Source organism: Nyctereutes procyonoides, unplaced genomic scaffold (assembly GCF_905146905.1).
Source record: "Nyctereutes procyonoides isolate TBG_1078 unplaced genomic scaffold, NYPRO_anot_genome, whole genome shotgun sequence".
Classification (NCBI taxonomy): domain Eukaryota; kingdom Metazoa; phylum Chordata; class Mammalia; order Carnivora; family Canidae; genus Nyctereutes; species Nyctereutes procyonoides.
In genome coordinates, this window is record NW_026575140.1 from 84,422,167 (window position 1) to 84,436,982 (window position 14,816).

The 14,816-nt window shown below is 39.5% G+C and overlaps 1 long non-coding RNA gene across 2 annotated transcripts; it reads right to left on the reverse strand.

Annotated features, from left to right (window-relative positions):
* Positions 1 to 746: 746 nt before the first annotated feature.
* Positions 747 to 10,416, reverse strand: LOC129496823 (uncharacterized). 2 transcript variants are annotated; one of them, XR_008661857.1, is made up of 4 exons: positions 8,252 to 10,416; positions 7,919 to 8,016; positions 5,551 to 5,672; positions 747 to 1,450 (listed from the first exon to the last, which is right to left on the reverse strand). It is a non-coding gene; the product is annotated as an uncharacterized LOC129496823 (long non-coding RNA). The 2 variants fall into 2 exon arrangements; XR_008661856.1 differs by lacking the exon at positions 5,551 to 5,672.
* Between the last annotated feature and the right edge of the window lie 4,400 nt (positions 10,417 to 14,816).

The following is a 14,816-nucleotide window of genomic DNA, read 5'->3' on the forward strand; positions in this document are numbered from 1 at the left end:
GTACTTTGCCTTTGGATTACTCCAAATAATCCAAATGTAATCCAAATCCAAATGTAAATACCTTTCCCAGCCTTCATTACCAGTTCTCTTGTCATTGCACTGCTAAGCCAATATCATGTATCCTAGAAGGGTTATTATTTTTTTTTTTGAGATGGCAACACTCTATTTCAAGGTCCAAAATCTTGTGCAAGTCAAGGTATGCTAATTCCTCTGTAAGACAGTCCCCAAAATTTCTGTCACATAGCACAGTGAAATTCACTTGTTGCTCCTGTAGTGGCCCAACGTGAATAGTCCTAGTCCCGTGCTTCTCCTGCATGGCCTTCCTCCAAATTGAGCATTAGGGACCTCATTCTAGAGGCTCTACCAATTCTCACTTTCTCTCTCTCTCTCTCTCTCTCTCTCTCTCTCTCTCTCTCGATTTTTCACATGGTTTTATTATCTTATTCAAATAATTAAAAATTTTGTTTCATCATGGTAAGTATACTCTTTAATCCCCATCACCTATCCCCCCCCCGCCTCACCTCCTCTCTGAAAACCATCAATTTATTCTCTAAGAGTCTGTTCCTTGGTTTCTTTTTTTTTCTTTGCTCCATTGTTTTATTTCTTAAATTCCAATGAGTGAGAACATATATTTGTCTTTCTCTGACTGACTTATTTCATTTAGCATTATACCCTCTAGCTCCATCCATGTTGTTGCAATTGGCAACGACACTCTTTTAGTCACTGTTATATGCCAGTTCTGAAACGACATTTCATTCTTTTTTATTGCTGAGTAATATTCCATTGTATGTATACACACTACACTGTCTTATCCATTCATGTATCCATTCATCTATCAATAGATGACACTTGGGCTGCTTCCATAGTTTGATTATTGTAAATAATGTTGCAATAAACATAGGGATGCATGTATCCCTTGGAATTAGTGTTTTTTTATTTCGGGGGTAAATACCTAGTACTGCAATTACTGGATCATGGAATAGTTCTATTTTTAAGCTCTTGAGAAAGCTTCATACTGTTTTCCAAGAGTGGCTGCACCGGTTTGCATTATCCCCAACAGTGCATGAGGGTTCCTTTTTCTCCACATCCTGGCCAACACCTGTTGTTTCTTATGTTGTTGATTTTAGCCATTCTGACAGGAGTGAAGTGATATCTCATTGTAGTTTGGGTTTGCATTTCCCTAGTGATTAGTGATGTTGAACGTCTTTCCATGTATCTGTTGGCCATCTGGATGTCTTCTTTGGAGAACTGTCTGCTCATGTCTCTTGGGGCCCTGCTATCTCTTAATGTCTCTCTGAATCTTCTGCATCCACCTGGCAAGGAATACAGTAAAGGTTTCAGTGGCCCAGGCTCAGAGGTGGGATACATGCTTCTGTCAAGAGTAACTGGGACTTATTTACATGCTGCATCTCGTTGGAGTAAATTGAGCAGATATAGTCTTGCTGTGTTCCTAGGAAGAAGAAATGGGTTTGCTGAACATCTAGCCAGAATCTGCCAAATCAAGAACAATTTTCTTTTTTTAAAAGATTTTATTTATTTATTTATTTATTTATTTATTTATTTATTTATTTCAGAGAGAGATCAAGAGAGAGAGCATGAGTAGTGGGGAGCTACAGAGGAAGAGGGAGAAGTAGATTGAGTAGGGACCCTGGGATCATGACCTGAGCTGAAGGCAGATGCTTAGTTGACTGATCCACCCATGTGCCCCTCAAGAACAATTTTCATTATTATTACAAATATCTGAAAATGAGAGCACATTGTCCCTGAAAGTTCTTGGTGGCAGATAACCATCTATCCAATAGACCAAAGGCAGTTACGTGATGGGAGCAAGTTGGACTAGATGATCTTGGAGGTCTCTACCAGCTTCCTGATCAGAGAAGACAAAAAGTCAACTAATAGCCACAGCAACAAAAGATAATTAATATGTTCACAAACCATGGTCCCATTTGACCTTCTATTCTTAAAGCCAATTAGCTGTTTACATAAGGTTCTCACTGTGATGAGAGGTAATAACAAATGTCTAGTGATCCTGGCTAGATTTGTGAATTTCAGACATACTTGAGGAAATGTAAGTGCACTTTGGTTTATTATTATCTATAAGCAGGCCAAAATATTTACTTAATAATTGCCTCTGGGAATTAAAATATAAACCAAACCACAGTGAATACATTTACTAATTGCCAGCCTCTGTTGAACCCTTAGCTACGGAGTTAACACCATCTTATGAGTGGGAGCTGCCTTAATAAAGCAGTCTTTGACCTATGATCACAAAATATCAAGGGGTCTCATAAAAAGATTATATTTCACCACTCTAAGAATTCGGGGAGCAGTTTTCTTTAAAGGGAGGCTTTATTGTTCTGAATTCTTTTCTAGCCAACTACCTCTGTCATATGAAAACTTGGTCATTATGCCACTCAGCCATTATAAGCACAAGAAAATATGGCAAATGCAGGAAGTTCCTAAAAGGAATAGAAGGAGTTGCTGCCCTTTTTATAGTGTTTTACACTACACATTTAAAAATATATTTTATGTTTATATATTTTATATTTATCTATTTATATTATAAAGCACACTTGTTTTTTTCCCGTCATCAAAAGACTATTGACTGAATTTTTAGTTGTACTAAGTGCATAGGGCACTGGAACTTAACAAGAGTAAGAAGTAGTTCTTTTCACCAGGAGCTCTTAGTCTAGTAGAGGGGTCTAAGCATGGGGGAAAATGTGTTGGAAATATCTACAAAGTACAACAGGGCATAAAACATGAAGTGATTATTTCCAACTATGGGATCAGGAGGCTAAGAACAGAGAAATTTCATAGAGAGGGTAATGATTGAGCTGAATCACTCCTCTTACCTAATGACAACTTCCCAGGCAGGTAGATACTATTCCCTTCATTCAGATGAAGAGACTGAGGCTCTGTGTAGTCATATGACTTGTCTAAGCAGAGTTGGGAGTTGAATCTAGGTCCCTTGCCCTTTTTGCCCCATCACACTTATACAAACTATATATAGGTTGCTAAATTATAGAGACACAGCAGAGTTATAGGGCCCAGTTTTAAAGCTCAGCTGATAACACTAATATCTGCCTTTATTTCCCTCCTCATTAGGTTCTTTTTTTGGGACAAGGCTAGTGAAGTTCTGTTTTGAGGAAACAAATCCTTTTGGCTGGAAATTCTCATGCGGGCCTCCCCATCACCATCATATCCCTGCCCCTGTCCCCCTGCCCCTCAGGTTCCCATTCATGGGACTTCGTCTGTGTTTCACCATTTTACCCTGGCTCTGAAGTCCTACCCTGGCCCCAAGGAGTCAGCTCCTGCTCTGACCTTCTCTAGTACTGATTGACATGGACTTGAATTGTTCTTCAGTTGATGAGTCTTACCCTGTGCCCCCACCCCCACCCCACCGTGCCTCCCAGGCTGTAGGCCCCTCAGGCCAGGACCTACAGTGTCTCCAGCCTCCTAGTATTTGGGCAAGGGCTGATGGTTTTATTAGGGAGACATAAAAAGCAATGTACTTTTCTCCTGATGTTGGGATCCCTGGGTGGCGCAGCGGTTTGGCGCCTGCCTTTGGCCCAGGGCGCGATCCTGGAGACCTGGGATCAAATCCCACGTCAGGCTCCTGGTGCATGGAGCCTGCTTCTCCCTCTGCCTGTGTCTCTGCCTCTCTCTCTCTCTCTGTGTGTGTGTGATTATCATAAATAAATAAAAAAATTAAAAAAAAAGAAGAATATTCTTATTGGGTAAAATAAAAAGTTGGCAGCCTACATTGAGTCCTTCAATTGCATCTGTGTCTGCATGTACACGTGCACGTGTAAATCCTATTGCTCTGTGAAATCCAAAAGTTTAGGATCCATTGCCCTAGTGGGTGGTTCCTAAATCTGAGGGATGTAAGAATCGTTTGGGACAATAAAAAATAGATTCTTGGTCTTTGTCCCAGAACTAAGGAACTAGAAAATGAGGGCCTTGGGGACTCCATGTTTTTTAAAGTTTTAAAAAAATCTGCAGATTATTCTGACGGTGGGTGGCATTCAAATTATGCCTCAAACAATTGAGACCGTTTGGGCAGATGATGATGGAGGGAAACAGCTTTCAGAGCAAGAAAAAAGTGTGAGCAAAGGTGTGGAAGTGGAGAAGCAAGTGCGGATGTTGTTTGGACTAATAAAATATAGCTTAATACGAAAGATTTCCTGAATACTAAGTAGCTTTTGGCTGTTTTAGGCAGATCATACAGTACAATTTCCATGTTGTAGAAAGCTGTAAATTTTTTTGACAGAATGATTGAGAAGGGCTTGTGGGAGCAGGGGCAGGCCCTGGAGGTTTTCGAGAAGAGCTACAGGAGCTCAGAGTGTGATGGGGAAGGGAGCTGTTGAAGGTAGAGAAACCAGTGAGGAGGCTGCTCACAGAGCTCCAGAGGGGGCTAATGAGGACCTGCATGGAGGTGAACACTAGTGGCTTTGACGTCAGCTCCTTATTTTGTGGTCTGGCTATGAGTCAGCTGCTCCCTGCTCTTTGTTGTTGCATGTCTGTCCTTTACCAAGCCGACTGAGTGCCCGTATCTAGGCTGAGTTACATGCCCCCCAGAAGCAGGAGAGGTGCCTCTTCACTTTCTACAGAGTCCAGGCAGAGCAGCTGGAAATAAGGTATTTGATGAATGTGTCCACTTAATGATGATCTTCCCACATAGCCCTTCTGGCCTGAAAAGATCCCCCTGAGCCCAGATATCTATTTCTCTGGATCAAATTATTGTCCTAAATGAATGATGATAGAGAAATGGGGCCAAAGAAGAGCCTACTAATAATTCTGAGAGAGATCAGATTTAAAGAAGAGGCAATCCTTTAATTCCAGGTGATATTGCTTCCACTGCAAACCCTGGTGTCCACACCACCATACAGAAGAGCCCTGGCTGCGCTCCCCAGCCACCTGATCCCCAGAAGAGGCAGGGAACATTAGCCGTTCCAAAAGTGGGCATGATGGGCTGGCTACTGGGGGTCAGGTGGGGCTGAACACTTAATTTTAGCCACAGCCTGCCTCTGTCTTTTCTGGGAGCGATTGGTGTGACCAAGATGCAGAGAACCCTAATCCTATCTTGGCACAGAGGCAACCTGACATTCGCCAAGGCTCTTCCACCCAGAAATTCTGCTTTATAAATAGAGGAACTAGTCTGCAGGATTGTAGCGAGGGTCACTGAAGTATATTGCATGGTGATAGAGTGATGGGATTTCCAGGACAGAGGGGCATTCTTGGCACTAGATCGAGCTTTCTTGTCTTAGGCAAGACTGCACTGTGGGCCGATTGAACTTTTTTTCTGTATCACCTGCACTTCCGTTTTAGTGGAGGAAAGCAGTATATGGATACAAAATCTAGACTGAGGTCTAGATTGATCCCTAAATCTCAGAGATCTTTGGGCAACGGAAATTGTGTATCTGTGCATATTAACCCATAATTGTGCACTATGGGTACAAATGGTTATAAATCACAGTATTGTATAGTGGACATTAATTATTTGTGATTGTCCTACAACTCTCCATTCCTCCTTACATTTTGGCAACTTACCATGTTATGAATCTCCGCTTCCCAAGGCAGAAGCCAGAAAATCCATACAATTACAGACCTCAGCCAACTATGGTACAGTCACATGATCTAGATTCTGGCAATCAGGCATGCCCTCACGAGGCCTGGATTCAGAAGTAAGAAATATGAGAAGATAGCCACACATGAGTGAGCAATCCTCAAGCAGGTATAGTAGCAGAAGTCTCTGGATCTTCGGGAGTGGTAGAGTTTCTGGTGATAAACTATTGTGAGACTAAGTAGATGGACATTTTTTTGGCTGCTTACTTTCAGGGTCTAGCTCTCTTGGCCTCCAGATTCGATGAATTACCTAATATTCTTAAACCTTTTTTTCCCTTTATTTTTTTTTAAAGCAGTTCTTTTTTTTTAATTTTTTTTGTTTTTTTTATTTATTTATGATAGGCACACAGTGAGAGAGAGAGAGGCAGAGACACAGGCAGAGGGAGAAGCAGGCTCCATGCACCGGGAGCCCGATGTGGGATTCGATCCCAGGTCTCCAGGATCGCGCCCTGGGCCAAAGGCAGGCGCCAAACCGCTGCGCCACCCAGCGATCCCCTTTTTTTCCCTTTAACTTAAAGAGCCAGAATAACTTCTATTCTTTGCATCTAAAGACCTGACAGAGGCACTGATTGGTACTTGGAATGGTTACTGGCAATGAATGCTCAAGGAAATGGGAACCCACTGGTTGGTTATCTGAAGTGCTTGGATTTGAAGGCAAGGCAATGCTTGTTTAGCTGGGGTTAGAGGAGGGGATGCTGGTAGCCCACAAGGGACAGTGATGAAACAATTACATATATTATCATATGACCTACCTACCCAAGGCGTTGGTGGCCTCCATGTTGGAGGGCCTGAGGAATGTGAGTCCTGTGGGCTGAGCTTTGGTGCTTTTAATTCTGTTGGAAGTTTTAAAGAAAATAAATGTTTAGTCAAGAGTTAAATTTTTTAGGGATCCCTGGGTGGCGCAGCAGTTTGGCGCTTGCCTTTGGCCCGGGGCGCGGTCCTGGAGACCCGGGATCGAATCCCACGTCAGGCTCCCGGTGCATGGAACCTCTCCCTCTGCCTGTGTCTCTGCCTCTCTCTCTATCTCTCTGTGACTATCATAAATAAATGAAAATTTAAAAAAAAAAGAGTTAAATTTTTTAGCACATGAGACTATCCTGTGACCAGGTAGCTTCTACGCTATCTCTTACAGCCATAGGGCTAAAGGAACTGAAAATAAAATTCATAATGGGACACCAAATTCTAATAATAGGTTGAATTCATTGCTCTAAGAGAATTCTTATATGGAAGTTAGGACACTGCCTGGGAAGGAGTCAGGCATGAAGAATTGGTATGAGGACATTTGATACATCTCAATTCTCACAGTCTCATCAGGAGAGGATTTTCTCCCTTCCTCATTGTCTATTGTTTCTGCATAATGCTATCATAGAGGTAACATTTGGTCCTTATGGGCTATGCTAACCACTTCGTACTGCCTTCAGATCTATAACTAAAGTCAAATCCTTGGATATACCAGGGAGGTGATTACAAAGTCAATTTGTGGAAGTTACAAAAATGATTAGATTTTCCTAATTTCTATGGTTAAAAATTGGGAAGTACACACGGCAAAAGATGATAAGAGGCTGGATGAGATAAGAGTAGAAATGTAATCTTAGATAGGGATAAGCTGATTAATATAGGTTCATTTAGTGGAGATTTTGAATTGAATGTGTCAGCTCAAATAGTTGAGAGCAACTTTAATGGTTTCTCATTCAGGTGGTTAAAACTTAGACTCACCAAAGATTTATGCCAAATAAAACTTGAGATGTTAGACATTCTTAGGGAAAATGTGGAGAGAAAGAAATCCCAAGGCTACCAAAAGAAAAGGAATCGTGGAGTCAAGTTATCATTGTGACCCACTCATTAACCCATAACTATGTTTTTGAAATAACCCAGAAGACACTCTATTCTCTAAGACCTTAGTGAAGAGAACACCAATGGATCAGTGTTGTATTGTGGCTGTGGTTTTCTGCAGTCTGGGGTTATATATGGAAGATATTTCTGTTGAAATCAGCTCTTTGAATGAAGATTACAGAGTAGTATAGTAGCAGAGGTAGCAGCATTTATCCAACAAGAGGCAAGGCAAGATTGGTGCATATAATATATAAGTCAAGGTTCAATGGGAGATAACAAGGACTTTGGCTCCTGGCCAAGATGAAAGAGCCAGAACCATATTTGCCCTTCCATCTGAAATATTTAAAAATGAGAGAAAAAATAAAAGACCATGGTTTTAAAAATTGAAAATCAGGTAATAAAGGAAAATTATCTCTGAGACATAAGAAACAAGGGAACTCTTATGATGATACCAACTTACATTCAGGAGACAGTTTCTGAGGAACTCTCCTTTAATGCAAGGAAGCAGACCCAGGCAGAATTTTGTAACACCTCTGAACTGAGAAGACAAAGCTGGGACTGTAGGAAGAACAAAATGATTAGAGTTTGCAGAGCAAAGTACCAAGAGGAAACACTTGCATCAAGAGAAAGCTCTGCAGGGCTATAGAAGATCCCCCCTTGAGTATAAATAAGAGTAAAGATTAGCAAATATATGTGAAGAGACTATCCTAGGCCAGGGAAAGAACCACATTAAAGAATTAGAATGAAGAATGTTTGGAACTCACACAGAGCTCAGGATAGTTCCTGTTCTCACCTGTCAGGGTGCCAAACTTCTTAATTCATGAAGCATCAGATATAGTCTTCAGAAGGTTTTTGCTTGAGTAGTGGGGAAGTATTAGTCTTAAATGTTGCTCTGACACCAACGAAATAAACAAACACAACACTAGAGAGGATCAGATTATTTCCAAGCAATTTAACTGGATTGCAAAAAAAAGATACAGCATATTTACAGAAAAATAAAATATTCAACAGCAAACATAGTAAAATATACAATACCTAACATCCAATCAAAACGTATAGATATACCGATCAACTGGAAAACATAGCCTGTAATGAGGAAAGCAGAGTTAATTAAATGAAACTGACTCAGAAATGATACAGAAGATGGAATTAGAAAATAAGATTTTTTAAAAAAAGATTTTATTTATTTATTTTAGAGAGAGAGAGAGAGAGCGTAAATGGGAGCAAGGGCAGAGAGAAGGAGAGAATGTCAAGCAGACTCTGCTCTGAGCATGGACCTCAACATGGGATTTGATCTCACAACCCTTAGATCATGACCTAGCTGAAATCAAGAGTCAGACCCTTAACAAATTGAGCCACCCAGGCACCCTTAGAAAACAAGATCATTAAAACAGTCATTATAATAGTTATAATGCCTGAGATGAAAAATTTGCTGGATCAGATTAACAGCAGATTAGGTATTACAGAAGAAAAGGTTAGTAAACATTTAGAATAGAAACTATCCAAAATGAAACATTTAGAGCAAACCCATAGAATGTCAGTGAGCTGTAGGAAAATTTAAAGCAGCACAATATATGTGTAATTAGAGCCCCAAAAGGAAAGAAAAGGCAAATGGCAGAAAAAATATTTGAAGAAATAATGGCTGGACATTTTCCAAATTTGATGAAAACTTTAAGTTCCCAGATCCAGAAAGTTCAATAATTCTTTTTTTTTTTTTTTGAGAGAGAGAGAGAGAGATGGGGAAGGGGCATAAGGAGAGGGAGAAAGAGATCCCCAAGCAGGCTCCATGCCCAGGGTAGAACCTGACTCAGGGTCCCTTGACCCTGAGATCATGACCTGAGCTGAAATCAAGAGTCAGACACCCAAACTACTGACCCACCCAGTTGCTCCAAGTTCAATAAATCTTAAACACAAAATACATAAAGAAAACTACACCAAGGCATATCATAATCACTTACTTAAAACAAGATAGAAAAGAAAACAAAAGTAGCCAGAAAAAATAAAAACAAAACCATGTACAGAAGAACAAAATAACATTGACTGCAAATTCCTTGCTGTAAACCATACAAGCCAAAGACAGTGGAGTAACATTATTGAAATAAAGGGGGGAAAAATCAGCCTATATACCTAGCAGTTCTCCAAAAATGAAAGTAAAATAGACTTTTTCAGACATCCAGAATCTGAAAGCATTTATCCTAATTTATCATTGTAAGATAGAGGCCTATCTTACAATAAATATTAAAGAAAGTCCTCCAGGCAGAAAGAAAATTAAACCTGTTGGAAATTAATATCCAGACAAAAGAATGAAAAAGGGCACTGGAAATGATAACTACATGGATCAATAACATATATCTTTGTCTATTATTTAACTTTCTTTTTTTAAAATTTTTATTTATTTATGATAGTCACACAGAGAGAGGCAGAGACATAGGCAGAGGGAGAAGCAAGCTCCATGCACCGGGAGCCCAACGTGGGATTCGATCCCGGGTCTCCAGGATCGTGCCCTGGGCCAAAGGCAGGCGCTATACCGCTGCGCCACCCAGGGATCCCTTATTTAACTTTACAAAAAGATAACTGACAGTGCCAATAAGACTAATCACAATTATTATGGGGTTTATTATATGTGTTTACTATATTTTTTTATTATATGTGTTTAAATAAAAATACAGATACCAGCTGAAAATTTGAATCTCTACAAATGCTTCAAGAGGACTGGAAATGGTAACCATGTGGATAAACATACAAGACTTTTTTCTTTTTTTAAGAAAACCTTTTTTGAAAGTAACTAAGTGGGGTGTGTGGGTGGCTCAGTTGGTTAAGTGTCCAATTGTTGATTTTGGCTCAGGTCATCATTTCAAGGTCATAAGATTGAGCCTCTGCACTTGTGGAGTCTGCTTGAGATTCTCTCCCTCCACCTCTCCCCCCACTTTCTCTCTCTCTCTCTCTCTCTCTCTCTCACGCACACACATACATACACATGCTCTCTCTCTCAAGATAAAAAGGTAGTCAATAAATTGTTATAGACCAATATATACTACCTAAGTATCTATATAGCTATCTCTTTCTATCTATCTATCTGAGTACATTATTTTATATATCTATATCTATCTACATAGACAGAAAGAGAGAAAATGAGTGAGAGAGAGATCAGTTATGTTACTAGGCACATGAACGTATAGCATTCTTATGTCCTCTGATGAACTGACCCTCTTAATCCTTATGAGATGACTCTCAAGTGAATTTATAAAGATAATCTAAAATTGGGATCCAACTGAGCATCAAAAGAGGAAAAATGAACCAAAAAACAGGTGGAACAAATAGAAAACAAATAGTAAGATGACTCAAATATAAACGGTCACAACACCCCAATTAGAAAGCAGAGATTGTGAGGTTGGATAAAATGCCAAGATCCCACTATGTTCTGCCTTCAAGAAACCCCCTTCAAATATAGATACAACTAAGTTAAAAGTAAAAAGAGGGTAACTGTGTGGATCAGTTGGTTAAGCCACTGCCTCTGGCTCAGGTCGTGATCTTAGGGTCCTGGGATTGAGCCCTGCACTGGGCTCTCTGCTCAGTGGGGAGTCTGCTTCTCCCTCTCCCTCTACCCCTACCCTCCCTGTTCATACTCTCATACTCTTTCTCAAATAAATAAAATCTTTAAAGAAAAAAAAGAGCAAAAGGGTGGATAAAGATACATCATGCTAACACTAGCTAAACGAGAGAATGGGTATTTTAATATCAGATGAAGTAGATTTCAGAACAAAGAATAGTACCAGGGATAAAAAGAAAGTATGCTCATAGTGGTAAAGGGGTCATTGTATCAGAGGATGTGCCAATCCTCAAGGTTAATGCACTTAATAACATGGGTTTAAAATATATGAAGCTGGGGCACCCGGGTGGCTCAGTGGTTGAGCATCTGCCTTTGGTTCAGGGTGTGATCCTGAAGTTCCGGGATCTAGTCCCACATCAGTCTTCCTGTAGGGAGACTGCTTTTCCCTCTGCCTATGTCTCTGCCTGTCTCCCTGTGTCTCTCATGAATAAATAAATAAAATCTTTAAAAAATAAAACAAAATATATGAAGCAGGGGCACCTGTGTGTCTCAATCAGTTAAGCATCTGCCTTTGGCTCAGATCATGATCTCAGGGTCCCAGGATCAAGCCCTACATCGGGTTTCCTGCTCAGCAGGGTGTCTGCTTTTCCCTCTCCCTCTGTCTCTCCCACCCTCTCACACACATGCACACATGGTCTCTCAAATTAATAAATAAAATCTTTATAAATATATGAAACAAAAACTGATAGAACTATAAGGGGAGATAGACAAATCCATAATTATGGTTGGGGATGCTTCCTTCAATAATTGAAAGTAGACAGAAAATCAGTAAAAATGTACAACAACTTCCTTTACCTAGGTAAAATATATTTTAGTCAATAAAACAAGTCTCAATAAACTTTAATGGATTGAAATAAAATTTGTTTTCTCTCTACAATGGGATTAAATTAGATATCAAAAACAAAAAGACTACTAAGAGAATTTCCAAATATTTAGAAACTAAATAACACACAACTAAGCCATGGGCAAAAAAAAAAAAAAAAATCCAAGTTAGAAAGTATTTTGAACTGGATAAAAATACAACGTGTCCAGATTTGATCCAAACATATCCCTTTACGCAGCTAAGGCAGGATGTAAACAGAACTTTATCTAGCATCTGTATTAGAAAAGGCTTAGTGACAAGTAACAGAAACCACTCTACCAGAAAGAGGTTGAACACAGTGATTTAGTGCTCACAAAAATCCCTGGAAGAGCTGAGGGATTGACTTTTGGAGCAAGCAGTTGAGCTTCTGCACTTTCAACAATCAGAAAGATAGGGAATCAGGAATCACCTCTATAAATGATAGCTCTAGAAACATACCACCAATATCCACCACCCATGGAACAATAAGCCACCATCATGTAACAGCTAACTCCAGAATCAAATGATGCCCACTAAACCCATACTAGCAAAACACAAATGCTCCCCCAATCCTGCCTCTTAATGACCATAAATTTAAGGATTGGATATTGGGAATCCAGTCAACCCTGACAAAGAAAAATTTAATACAGCCATACAAATGCTATGTAGCTATGCTTGCTAGGGGAATCAATGGAAGAAGCAAATGCATGGTTTCTACCTCAATTTAGCCTTCCAAATCTTATGCAAAAACATCAGGTTGGTGGAACCCAAATTACATCTAGAGTCACAGCTTCAAAGGTATCCAAGAAATGTGGCTTTCCATTTTCCAGCCTCTGTTGTATGAGAAAGAGGGTGAAAGGATGGCCGCCATAATAACTACCATGATCGCATAGGTCTGAAGTGGTAACTAGAATGATCGTTAGCGTTAGTAGTTGCTCCTAAGGACTCAAGGACTGAAATAGTTGGTCAACTCATTAGTGTTTTATTTCAACTCTAAAAGAGAGAAGAAGAAATCCTAGGTCTGATGAGCAGAGGTGTGTCTCTAGCAACTACAATAGAGTGTCTGGGCACTCACCGAATTCCCAGTTCTTACAGTTTGGAACACAGACGATTCTACAACCTCAAGGACATTACAGATGTAATGATTTTAAAGACTTAAAAGATGCAGTTGTAGTGAATCTTATCATGTCCCTCATTTAACTCACCTGGTTGGTTGGTATGCGTAGAAAGATTATCTTGGTAGTCAGCATTTTTGAGTATCCTTTTGTTTTGCTAATTTCCTATATTTTATGTATGTATGTATTTAAAGTAGGTTCCAGGCCCAATGTGGGGCTTGAATTTACAATCCTTAGATCAAGAGTTGCATGTTCTTCTGACTGAGCCAGCCAGGCATCCCCTAATTTCCTATATTCTAAGACCTCATATTCTAAAAAGCCTACTAAAATGCAAAAATGTGATCTAGGTTCTACCCATCAGATAGATTCTACTGGGACTTGAATTTAGAAGTAGGCCATGGGAGGAGGTAGCTCGAAGTGGGGGAATGATGTCTGCAGAGCATGCTTGGTGAGGCTAGCTGAGTTTTTCACGGGTAAGATGGTAGATCCTATCACCATGATGTATGATTTAAATTTCTTATAATTTTGGTAGAATCTCTGACATCTGGTTCCAGGCATTATTGGTACCAAACAGCATTTTGTGGAGATGTTTCTACTAGGGAAGCCATTGAGTATGGTTGACCAGACTAGGATTCTGGCTCTCTGGCTCCCCTGGAAGTTCAGTTAGCTCATAATATCCCTTAACAATTCCACACATTTTTTTTTTTTTAAATAAACTAGCCAGGCCAGACCCTGTTGTTTGCAAACACAAATCTGACTGGTGCAACAACAAACCTTCTGGTATGCATTTTAATCAGGCATCTCAGTGGAGGGGTGTGGAGTTTATGGCTTTCCTAGTAAGGAAAAAGAGAGAGAGAGAGGGAATTATTCTCAGAAAATAAATACACAGTAGGGGTTAGGCAAGAAGGAGTTTTCAGGATATGTTCTGGGTTCTGTAGACGCTTCACATAATTTTTCAGGCCATCTATACCAACTGGGCTTACAGAGAAAACAGACATTCACTGAGTCTCTGAAAGCTCCTCCACCATTAAAGAAATCCCAGCTATAATTCTTTAGTCAGATACATGTCCCTTACAAACGTTTCCTCCTGGCCTGTGGCTTGCTTATTCATTTTCTACATGGTATTTTTTGTTGAGGGAAGTGTTTAATTTTGATCAAGTCTAATTTATCAAGTTATTTCTTTTATGGTCATTCTTCCTGAATTTTGCTGAAGAAGTCTTCCCCTACCTTTTGGTCGTAGAGATATTCTCTTAAGTTTTCTTCTACATGTTTCATAGTTTTACCTTTTTATGTTTAGATCTCTAGTTCATTTAGAATTAATCACTGTGTAGAAAATGCAGTGGGAGTTCATCGTTTTCCACATGGATATGTATTTGTTCCAGCATCATTTGTTGAAAGACTTTTTTCTCCCATTGGCTTGACTTAGTGTCTTTTTGAAAATCAAACTGCCATATAAATGTGGGTCTCCAGCAGACTTGTCTAAATAATTTTATTGACCTATTTGTTTATCCTCGTGCCAATAACAATAGTCTTGATTATAATGATAATACATTCTGAAGTCAGATATTTTGTCTTTCAACTTTGTTCCCTTTTTAAAATTTGATCTTTAAGATGAAATTCTAGTAAAAGCAAATTTTAAGACGTATCATTCTATTAATTTTAACACATATATACATTTATATGACCATCACCACACTCAGAATACAGAACACTTGCACCTTTTTCCCACTCCTGAAATCTGATAACCACTGATCTGTTCTTTGTCATTATAGCTTTGTCTTTTTTTTTTTAG